Here is a 12,160-nt window from a genome sequence, read left to right as displayed (position 1 = left end):
GCCTGATTTAACCCAAGAATACGTTTGCTCCCCTGTGGTTCTGAGAATATTGTGTTTTAATGATCTGTCAATCATTTAAAAATCAGGGAAAACATAGTTCTTTCTGCCTTTTTCTTTGTTTACTTTAAAGGCCAAAAGAACGGTTTCGGGTACCGGAAAAAGCCCGTTGTTTTTCTCAACGTGTAGGGAATTGCCCTGGGAGTGATCAGTTAAAATTTCATGGTGATCAGACTTGAGGAAGTAGGGTTTTCAGGACTTGCGGGGGGGGTCGCAAAAATATGGACGCTTGGTTTTGCAAATTTTGAGTTTCTCTCTATCAGAAATTCCTTCAAACAGCCATTGTGCTCTTTTGGACTTATCAATCTATTCTCTAGAACACTTCAGGGCAATAATTAGTCCCATCTCATACATTGAACTCACTTCATAACTCGTTTTTTCCACCAAAAATTCTCTTTTGCAAATGTTTAGACCTTTTCAACCTCTAATACTTTAGTTACCGCTTTTTCTTGACAACAATGATTTCCTACAATGTGTATTTACCAAACCGATAGTAGTGTTACTTTTTCCGAGCTCTGATTTTAACTAGACACTTTGATTTAACCGTAAATCCCCTGATGAATTCAACCTGACTGACAAAATTTGAATATAAGAACTCAAACCAATAAATGCGTTATTTCCCAAAGTATCTGCCAATTTTCTATTAAAAATACAAAAACACTACTGAAATAATACTCAAATTAGTTCACCTAATAAGGATTACCGGGCTTGTATGGAACAATGTATTGCAAAAATAAGTAAACAGTTTTCAATTAATTCTCATTTTTTTCCTTCATGCTTGTCCCTTCAACCAACTTTTTGTTCTGCTTAATTTTGTTAGGCAACCTAACTCGTTTAGTTTGGTTCACAGAAGCCAAATACCTGCTCAATTACATCATAAAAGTATCAGTTTTTAACGATTAAAAGTCTCTTTTCTGCCGTTCGAAAAACCAATTATTGCTAATTCCTTTTTCTTTCACATATAATTGGCTTTGTTTTTTCACACCGTATGATTTGTGACAACAAATTTACTTCTCTGTCTTTACTTTGTATTCCCCCTGCTGTGGGTAATCGTTGGAGGCTAATAAACATGTTTTTAGTTGGAAAATTACAATAAATTTGGCCGACAAACCCTTCAAAGCATATCTTTTGTTTGTTTGCTTTTTTATGCACTAATTTTTCCTAGTAAACACACCCATTATATCTTTACTGGAAACCTTAAACAATAACCCCCAAACTTGTAGCTACTTATAGTTAATAAATACCCGTTTTTATTATACAAAAAAAAGGCTTTTCGGGGTGCATTTTGGGACTCGGGGGAATTCATTCATTAAAAAATCATTGCTTTTCCCAAGCCGTTCCATTTTTTTCCCTGGTGTTTCCATACTTAGTTTCTTCCGTTTAATGACCTCTGAGTTTGATTCCGACTATTTCTGACAACTTGATCACTTTGCAAAGCTAATTGTGTTTTGTTTACATAAGATTTCGCACCAACTTCATGTGTGCTTCTTTTGTTTACTTATCAAATATGCTCAAGATCGGCCTCGAAACTTTGCAAATTAATTAGTATTTGAAAATCCAAGTTTCTCTCTTAACTAGGGGTTAAGGACCCATGATTTATCAATTCCACATTAGCGAACATATAATATAGATAGATACTATAATGGCAAAGGCCCTTAAAATTTGATGAAACCATACAAACACAATTTACACTTGATTTAACCCAAAGTAACTGTCACTTTTGGCGGTGTTTTTATAAAGATCACAAAAAGCGCTTGTTTGCGGTAAAGTATCATTGCAATTCGCTAAATGTAGAATGCCTCGCTCGTTGACAAAAAGGCACGTTTTTCCAAGCTGCAAATTTTTTTCGAAAGTAGGCGCCAAATACGACTTGTTCATGACCATGAAATAAGTACTATCAAGCAAACCATCAGATCCGTCATCTTGGTACAGCAGAATACCACTTGGGTAATCAAGATCCGCCGAGGTTTTCAAACCCGTCCAGAAAGTCGTCTGGCCTGTGATAATCACACGTGTGCAAAACAGCTTCAAACCTGTGAGTGGATTTGACCCGATTTCCGAACATTTCTGGGTATTTTCATACAAAGACGAGTCGTTAAAAGGCTCGAAGAAATAATAATAACCAAGCGTGAGTTCTTCCCGTGAGTCACCAGGGCATATTTTGGTGGGTTCTGTTGTACAATATCTGGTTCTGTATCGACCAGTCACTCCAGTTCCATAGCAGAAATCTTCAGTTGTATACGTCCAGCTACTCCACCATGACCAGACTCCCAAAAATTCTGGTGACGTTGTAATCTCTCTGCCCGTACTTGTAGTAGTATTAATGAAGTCTTCGAGATTTCCGGTAGAAGTGTCTAAATATTTATTTAAAAATATTAACAAATTGAAATCTTGTCCTTTTTATATCTGGTCATCTACAATCATTTAATGAATCTAGACTTAAATATCTCAGGTTCTAATTCTTTTCAGCCCCTTAGTTTTAGTCTACTTCAGATATTAAATTTAAGAGCCAAATATGGATGAAAACTGATCATCGGATAAAAAAACAGAAAAAGAAAACCCCTACCACAAAATCCTATTAGACTTCAGGAAATTCCCCCTGAAGAAATTTGATGTATAATTTTGATTATTTCAATAAATATTCGTGATTATTCTGAAGGCATGTAAACTTTAACCTTTCGGTTATATTATTACTTTACATGTTTGGAAAAAAAAGAAATGCTGAAATCTTGCAAGAAAAAACTGCTCCACATCCAAATTGAAATTGGAACTATATTAAACAACTTAATGACAGTACTTGACAATTCAGAGGAGGGTAATAGTTTTCAAAAACCGAGAAGACAAGAAACCAAATAAAAGGATTTATATTTCGATTATTAAACTTACAATGAAATTTTGCACGTAAACATAGCTATCTCAAAAACGAGGTCTTGCTAAAAACAAAAACGGTGAAAACAGTTGCAGACAGCTCCAGGATTAGATGCAGGTTGTGATTTTGAGTTTAAACTTCGAAAATCTATTCTTTAGCAACTGTTTAATCTATATCTTTTTATATCAATTTCCATTGTAATCGTTGCTAGAATCCAAATGCCCTACTAATTCAGTTCATCAGCGACTGATGTGACTGATGTGATCCCTAGTTGGATCCGAATGGTTATCTTGCAAGATCTTGCAAGATTCTTGCAAAATCTTGCAAGACGATACATCGTCTTGCAAGATTTTCTTCCAAAATCTTGCAAGATCTTGCAAGATAACCATCCGTCTTGCAAGAATCTTGCAAGATAACCATTTTTTGCAAGATTCTTGCAAGATCTTGCAAGATAAACATCTGGTCTTGACTAGGAATCTGACTGACCAATTGCAGCTCAACAAAGTTTATAAAGGCTTGGCATATTCCACGCTGCTCAACCCCTATGCTCTAAATTTGGGTGTTTTTCTTGCGACGAACTATTTATATACCACTCCAGAATGAAAATCCCGTTAATAATTCATCTTTCGAAACAACACATATTTAGAATTGAGCTTTATAAGAGCCATCAGAATTGGAAAAATTAGTCAAAACTGAGCCTCAGTATCATTTTGTTTTCAAGTTTTTGAATTGATGAAAGAAACGAAAGAGTTCATCACTGTTCACGCTACTATTGATAGATCGGCTATGAACCCAGCTGCAATAAGCAATCCAATTGCAATCCCTTCTCACACGAGAAGCAAATTTATTTGTTAATGGACACATTAATAGTACACGAAGTTTGTCTGCAACGGCAATTCTTACAAAGATCCTAATTTTGTATTATTTTAGTGATCATAAAACCTATTTAAAGCAATTAAAGTAAAGTAAAGCAAAATCAGGTTCAAGAAAACAATAAAGTTTGGGTTTTTTTTCACGAACAACTACGTCCATTTGAATAACAGTGCCAAACAAACTTCTTGTACTTAAAAGTGCTCAAAAACAAATTGCAACAATTAGGGAACTTCATTTTGCAAACATGCATGGCTGTTCATATTATCTTGCATTAATAATCTAAGCATTAAAGTTCTGCTTCTTATAATTTTTGTCTCATCAGCCAGAAAAAAAACGAAAAGTAGTCTGAATTTGAGAATAAAGTATCAAAATTACGATCTTGTTAGCTCTTTGAACGTTATTTTTGTAATTATATATTTGCATGCATCCTTTAACTCACGATGAATTCAATTTCAGAATTATAACTTAATGTTTGAAAAAATTGAGTGTTTAAATGACGCTTCACATTGAATCATATTTTCCCCTATCATTGAAAATTTTCCCCTATCTGATAATAAATTTTATCAGCAAATTTGTTCGCATTTTGAGCAGACAGGTTCAGACAAAATTGTGCTCTCATGTGTTCATGAAAAGAGTATTAGACATAAATTCGCGAGTTTTTGCCCTGCAAAATTAAACGTACATATCCCCTAAGCTTTTGTAGACGGTCCGATTGAGAAATCACTTCGGTCTGAGACCTCAACGTGGTTGAACCCTTCTCAATTTTACGTAAAACACGTGTACACATAATGTTCTGACCTCACTCATCCACATTCTAGGCGGAATTGTTTGCAAATAAAGTAGAGATAGGAAACTTTCAATATAAGGCAGAGTGATGCATGCGAAATGATACTTGAAGAATTCTGAAATTTGGACAGGAAGGTTATTTTTTGTTTCACTGGAATGTAAAAAATGAAAAACGTGGTTAGAAAAAAAATCAAACTATTACGTTTTTTCTGGCGTTTAAATTTTATCAAGTGATATGAAACAAATGAGATTCTGAAATGAAACTTAACAAATTCAGCCCTCAAAAACGAACTGACTACTAAATTGAACACATACGTTTTAAGGCAAAATCGGCCTCTGATAGTCAACAAACAACTGATAGTACATACGCAAGAACAAACAAAAAGAGCGAAAATTTTTTATATAAATTATCAATTTCGTCTGTGAAAAGTAGTGGCCTGAAATTTATCCAAAAAGGAATCACAACAACTAGGTGGGTTAAAAATACAGGTTCTCGAAGAAAAAACAACTAACTTTGAAACTTTGCCAAGAAATTAAGAACAATCATTGAAAATAACGAAAATTGGCAACTGTAATGCTCAACTTTTTTTAAGAAAAATAGTGTGATCAAAGTTGACGGAATAACCACATATCAATATCATTGACAATTTTTAAGACTTTTTAAGACTCAAGTAATTTGAGTAACAACGATAGAATAAAAAGACTTAAAAAACACTTAAGTTGTTCTTAATAATAATTGACTGTTAATAAAATTAATCATCACCTGAAAACACAATTTGAAAAAAAAATACGTCAGACATTACGATGCAGAGGTATACCCCAAAATTTCCGCCTTAGTAAAATTGGCTCGAAAATTAGTTACATACAATGAACGAAATTAGGTGACATCCTTTGTATCTTACTTTTCGCAAAAGGGGTTCCGCCAGTTTTGCGAAATAAAAGAACATTCGGTGCGAAAACTAGGTAACAAATCTTGTAGCACGTCTCCGCTCAATTTAGGTATCTATTATTCGCGCGCATTTTGAGCATGCAATAAGCACTTTAATAAAGATTTAATTTGGTATACCTCTGCACTGTAATGGAACGCCAATGAAGTCGGTATATTGCAAACCGAACCAATTTGATGGATACAATGAAAATGACAGTTACGGCAAAATTCAAAATCATAAGAAATTTTGAAAAAAAACGGTAATTAAATTAAAAGTTAAAAATGAAAATAAAAACTAAAACCGCCAAAAGACTACAATTGGCTTCAAATAGAAAACATATGAGACTTGTTATTATTGAAAAGATACTAAATTTCATCTAGTATATACATTATCAAACCAGAATTTAAAAGTAGGTGCAGAAGTCATTTTACAGTGTGAGTTTTTTAATGCATGCTATAAAAAAGCAACACAATTAACAAAAATTTTCAAACAAAAAAATAAAATTTTTCTTCAAGCTAACAAGTTGAACTGGTGACTGGTGGAATGGAACGCCAAACCCAAACGACAAAATGAAAGAACATACCATTCCATTTTGTATTGTACAAGTCAGGTAGTTCCGGTCCTTATTGAGGCTGAAAAAGTACCAGATAGTGGGAACACTCAAAGTCAACTAAAAAATATAGATTGGGGCAACACTCAAACTCAATAGCTCTTGAATTTCGATAAAAACAAAAGTATTTCAAAGAAACTTTGAGTTATCAACACTAGCAGTTTTAAACAAAATTTTTTTCCTTCTTTCAAAAAGCAGTGGGAGCTCTCACCGTTGGTAGATTGAAAAATAAATCTACAAAAATAAGAACAGGTTCTAAAAGGCAACTCCAAAATTGAGAATTTTTTGAATGCAATTAATTAGATCGTAACTGTAAATAAACAATAATTATTTCAATTTGATTTCTTCTGTTCAAAATCCTATTCAAAATTGATAACACAGCATCCTATAAAACCCAATTCCCATGAATTGCACAATTCCATTTTGAGATCATCAATTCCCTCGATCTCGCTTTGCGACTGTTATATATACTAAATAATCTGGAAACCAATAATCAATCTAAAAAAGATCAAAAATTAAGCTGATCAGGAACGAAACTGCGTTAAATCAGCATATATCAACGAAAAGATGTCGGATTTTATATTCCATTTGTTTTCTCTTGTTAAAAGGGGTTCCACTAGTTTTTGTTCCGACCCCTCTAGAGGGGAGGAGGAACTATATACTCAAATGGGTTTTTTTGTTCAGACAATTTTGGCAGATCGATAAATTCATCGTAAAAAGTTGAGACTGGTATCATTAGAAAGCTCGTCCAGTGTAAAATATGGAATTAAAAAGATTTTTTTGATTTTCGTTTTTTACAGGGAGTTGTTGAGGTTTAAACTTTTGAGAAAATACAGTGAATTCCGTTGATTTTATTCACATTTTCCGGAATTTTGGACTAAAATTTCGTCAATATTGCTCACATGTGTTAAAATTTTTTTAGGAAAGTGTTGTTGATTTTATTTTTAAAGTCAACAAAAAAATATTGTCGACTATTTTCAATTAATTTTTTTTTCGAAAATTCTGGCAGCAAACTTCTTCATCAAAACAGCACGAAATAAGTTTTTTTGGTCCACTTTGATTAATTTTGCAGAAAATACACACCCAAACACCGCTAACGCAACTTTTGTAGACGTAAAAGGGAGCTATTTCTACTTCAACTTCCGTTGATAGTGCTCTGTACTTAAAACTGTGCTGTTATTTGCTAACTTTACTTGTTAGTTCTCAAAAAGCAGCATTTTTTCTTATCTTTAACAAATAAAGTAGGCATATCTATAGCATTTGAAAAAAGTTAAGTGTTTCTAACGGTCAAACAACCTTAGCAAAGCTAGTTTTGGACCAATCTTGGACTCTTACAACCCAAAAATATTTCAGATTGTAATCAGTCGGTTTTTTTAATTAAATTAGTGGACATTTTATTTTAATTAATGAACAACTCAAATCTTTGTACTTATAGTTTCCATTGACTTGCTAAGCAGCTCCAAGTAAGTGCATATAGTATTTTACTTGAAAAATAATGGTTGTTCTGACTTCTAGATTTATTTGATTTTTAAATAAAAATGGGCTTATTGATTTTTGACTACTTTTCTTAATTTTGTCGAATTGTAGCTTGGTGTCAGCAAAGAAAGAATATTTTTCCTTTCTAATGGTTTGAATTTAAACCTCTATTGCGGCTTTACGCCTTAAGTTATGGTTTTATGGCTTTGAAAATAATAGATTTCACATTTTTTTCATGTATTGGCCCATTTTTCACTTTTCCTTTATTTTTCACATAATGACGTTATTGACATTTTATTTACCTTTTGATTGATGTTAAAAATAAAGCACAATTGATAATGTTAAAATTGTTAAAGATATATATTATGGTTTTAACGGCTTCTACACTACTTTCTCGAAGAATTAAAATTAAAACTTTAATTTTGTCTTTAACTGTAGTTTTTACTTTGTCTTTTTAGTCTTATGAACCTTCCTGTTCAATAACTTGGTTTCATTGCATATTCATGGAAGAACAAATGAGTTGATATTCTGATATTAGTAAATAGCTAATGGCTTTCTTGACGTTGAAAACTTCTTAATTTAGCAATTTTGTTCCTTTTATTGGCGGTTTGTTACCTAGTCTCGTTAGTTACAGGCCAAGTATGACTTTATTGGTGTCAAGGAAAGGTGTAAAATAGGGATTGGTGTCATAAAATCTAATGTTTTTAAAGATGCATTATGAGTTGACTGGCTTCAACACGAGTTTTTCACACAAAAAAATAACCAAATTTTGATTTTTGTCATATTTGACGTTCTTTTTGAAGACATATTATGGATAATTGCAGGTCTCAAAGGCTTTATTTGGAAGAATAAACAAAATTATTTAAATACTTTTTTTTATAATTAATGGCTTTCAATACTTTGGAGTTTTTTTTTTCAAAAAAATAGTATTACCTAATTTTGCCTTTTTTTCTTCCTTTGTCTGCTTTAGACATAGTTATATTAATGAGAGGTCACATAACACTTTATTGGTGTTCGAAGAAGGTGCAATCGAACATGTTTTGGGGGCCAAAGTAGGGCTTTACGTCTTCGCTATTGTTTTCTGGCAACTTTTAATTGATTTGTTTCTTTGTTTGTTGTTTATTTGTTCTTTTTGTAACCGCATAAAATATCGAATACCGACAGTTCATAACTTATTTCTATCAAAGCATTGGTAATTTTAAACCTATGGGATATTTAAGTTGAATTCAAATAGTTTTCATTACTTTGAAATTAACTGTTTAAAAAAAATAAGCGAATTTTTTAACTTTACTGTTTTTGTTCTTTTTTGTCTAATTGTTACTAAGCCTTATTATGGACTGATCCTATAACATTTCTGGGGAGTTACAAGTTATTTTGTTTAGTTTCAGTTTTATCTGACGCTATGTTGACTTTGTTTTTATGTTTTGTTTTCTAAAACGGACATAAAAATTTTGATGTAATTAATGTTTGTTGTTGTTGTTTGATTTTGCTGTTCGTCTTAATTCGCTTTCTTAATATTGGCATATTTCATCAATCTAATGCATCGTTTTTTACTCCACTGAGTTATTTGCTTTGGAGGCTATCTTTTCGTTCATACACCAATTTTTTTTGAAAAATACTTGAATTTTTGGGTTTTTCAATCTGTTCCTCATTTTGTAGACAGTTATGCCAAAATTGTGGATGACCGAGGTCGGAACATTATATGCAATTGCACATTACCTAGTCTCCGTGTTGTTTTTTATGATTATTGTCTCCACAAGTTTTATGAAAATTTTTGTGAAATTTTTTTTGCAGTTTCAGCCAAATATTGTATTTGATACTTGTATTTGTGGTTCATGGCTAAAATATTGTTAAAATATTAGAGCAAACAATTCAATAACATCGTCTCATTGTTAAAAACGAAAACTATGTCATTGGGAGCATTTTTATTTATTTTAGCGCAATCGTTATTATTTTCAACATATTTTAGCAAGATTTATCAAAGTTTGAACGAAAACTACAGAAAATGATAAACAAAAACAACTCAAATCAGCCCAATGTTGCCAAAATTTTAAACCCAGACAACGCCTCGAAAAAACTAGTTATATAAATTTTCTAGTTTTGACGGGCTGTCCAATAATATTACTGATATCTCTGCTCTGCGATGAATAAATATATTAGTCGGTCAAAATGACTGAATAAATGAGGCATTGAATCCCGCGCCCACCCACCCACCCACCTACCCCCTAAGTTTGAGGGAACAATTAGAGCAGTTACGTGGCGTTTGTGTCGTTGTTTGTGTTGTTGTTTGTGTTGTTGTTGTTGTTGTCTGATCGTGAATTCTGTCGGCCATTAAACAAGGATCATCGCCTACACGTACAAGTCTCAAGTCAACACCATCTTGAAAACGGAACTATTTGTTTTTCCCCTGGTAGAAGATGACCATATATGGTCACTATTTTTACACTTTTAAAAATGGTTCTTACGTCAACAAAATTATAAGTTCAATTCGCAAAAGATGTTTTGAACTGCCTGTTTTTGAAAAACATTTTCAGTACATTTCCAATTTTTGTTGAATTTCTGATTTCCTTTCACTTATAAATGAATTTACTGAAAATCGATAGAATCTTATTTGATCCATTTTTCAATTTTGATCATAACTTTACACAAAAAGTGAGGGCAAAATAGAGGGTTTTCATCTTCAACTTACGTCCTAACTTTCATCTGACGTTAAGGATACAGCTATTTTAATCTCTAATCGCACCTCTTCTTAGGTCATACAAACTATATCTGGTGCAAATAAACGCACCATTATGATCACGCAATTACCCTAGTCGAGACCCGATGTTAATCTTGCAAGATCTTGCAAGATTCTTGCAAAAGGATGTTAATCTTGCAAGATCTTGCAAGACGATGTTAATCTTGCAAGATCTTGCAAGATGATGTTAATCTTGCAAGATTCTTGCAAGATTCTTGCAAGATTAACATCCGAATTTAAAACCCCAGAAAAAAAAATAAAAATGATTCAATCGGCAAAATTTCTAATCCAAATGATCATACGTTTTGTGTGGTGAGTGAAAATAACGTTTTTTGCTGATAAAATAGGTACATGGTGAAATTCGCAAATTGTCTTTTTTCTTGGCCTTCCAATCCTTTTGAAAATCGTTTCACAGCTTCACTCTAAAAAATGTCTAGGTAATTTTACCTGCAACGTTTGCAGGTAAGCAAAATTGCAGGTAACAATACGTGCAAAATTACCTGCAAAAATTTGATGCGTGCAATTTACCCTATATGCGCTATATCATCTATAATCCTTGCTGTCGGTAACTAGTTTTTGGCGTGCTCCTCTTGGTTTTCATTTTGTGTTTACATGGCTAAAACTGGCTGTTCAGATAATAAGGGGCTTTTAAACCTCGCTAATAACCTCGCTTTTTGGTCATTTGGTACGGTACCTTATAATTGCTATAACTCCTCGAAGAATGTACCGAAGTTGATTTTGCGAATCATATCATGAACTTGACACTATACTTCTTCCGCAAAGAAATTATTATTGCCAAAAAGAGGAAGGAAAATGATGTAGAAAGTTGTGACCACAGATCCATTATTTTCCTCTGTATTTTCTCTTGTGGTTTTAAAAAGACCATTTTGCGATCTTCAAAAAGCTATCTATCGACTCAAAAACATCTCTGTCATAATTGACAACAATGTTAGTAGCTATCGGTAACCTGTCAGACTAAATGAAGGACCATCAGATATTGTCCAACGACTCCGCAACCAAACTTTATATGTTCAATCTAGAGAATCGTTATTCAAAGCAATCTGATTTGCAAAACGCAAAAATAAATGTTTATAAGCACAAAATCAAAAACAAAACACTCATATGAGAAACAAGAGACGGTTTTGGGCCATGAAACGAGTTTTGAGATGCATAGAATGTATTCGCTTAGCAAAACTTTGTCGAAGCAGAAAATTGGTTTTTGGGGTAATTTGGATGATTCAGTTAAAAGTTTACTCTCTAATGCGTTAAATAGGGATATCATGCCAAGTAACAAGAACTTTTAATTAAGATCAATTTCTTAAGACAATTGTTGGATGAACTTGAGGTTTCAAGAAAAATCAAACCGTAAAATCATTAAGAAATTAAGTCAGTCTGATTAAAATTTCTGAACAATTTCAATCGATATCTACAAATAGAAGTTTGAAAGGTCGCCATTGGTGATTATTTAAGGTTACCCAATTAGTTGGTATTGTTAATAAGTGGCCAAAGTCATTTTGTTAATCGAAAGAAACGAAGGAATATCCGAATTCCTTCAACAACTCCAAAACTAAGGCAACCAAAAAATGAGGTGTGGCCAAAATGTTTGATCAATTCTTCAAAACTACTGATCCAAATTGAACAATCATGAAATTATTTTGTTGTCCATTATATATGCTTGCTTTTTCCCGTGATTGGTTTTCATAACCGGGACAGTAAAAAATTAATCAAGGTCGATTCTCAAAAAAAGCTGAAATTTTAGTTCATGTTGGTATCATACAAAATTCGGTACCCAAAATAACAAAGTAAACCTACCTATATAAGTT

The 12,160-nt window shown here is 32.7% G+C and overlaps 1 protein-coding gene across 1 annotated transcript in view; it reads right to left on the bottom strand.

Annotated features, from left to right (window-relative positions):
- Positions 1-2,133: 2,133 nt before the first annotated feature.
- LOC142352245 (uncharacterized) overlaps positions 2,134-12,160 on the bottom strand; it is a 123,234-nt gene continuing 113,207 nt past the window's right edge. Inside the window, exon 7 of the mRNA XM_075404724.1 lies at positions 2,134-2,411. The gene's annotated coding sequence lies outside the window, so the exon portion shown is untranslated. The remainder of the gene's footprint in view (positions 2,412-12,160) is intronic.

This window comes from Convolutriloba macropyga, chromosome 1, assembly GCF_964194025.1.
Source record: "Convolutriloba macropyga chromosome 1, txConMacr16.3, whole genome shotgun sequence".
In the NCBI taxonomy this organism is placed as follows: domain Eukaryota; kingdom Metazoa; phylum Xenacoelomorpha; order Acoela; family Convolutidae; genus Convolutriloba; species Convolutriloba macropyga.
Note: the sequence above shows the minus strand (reverse complement) of the source record. Positions and strands in the feature narration are given on the sequence as shown.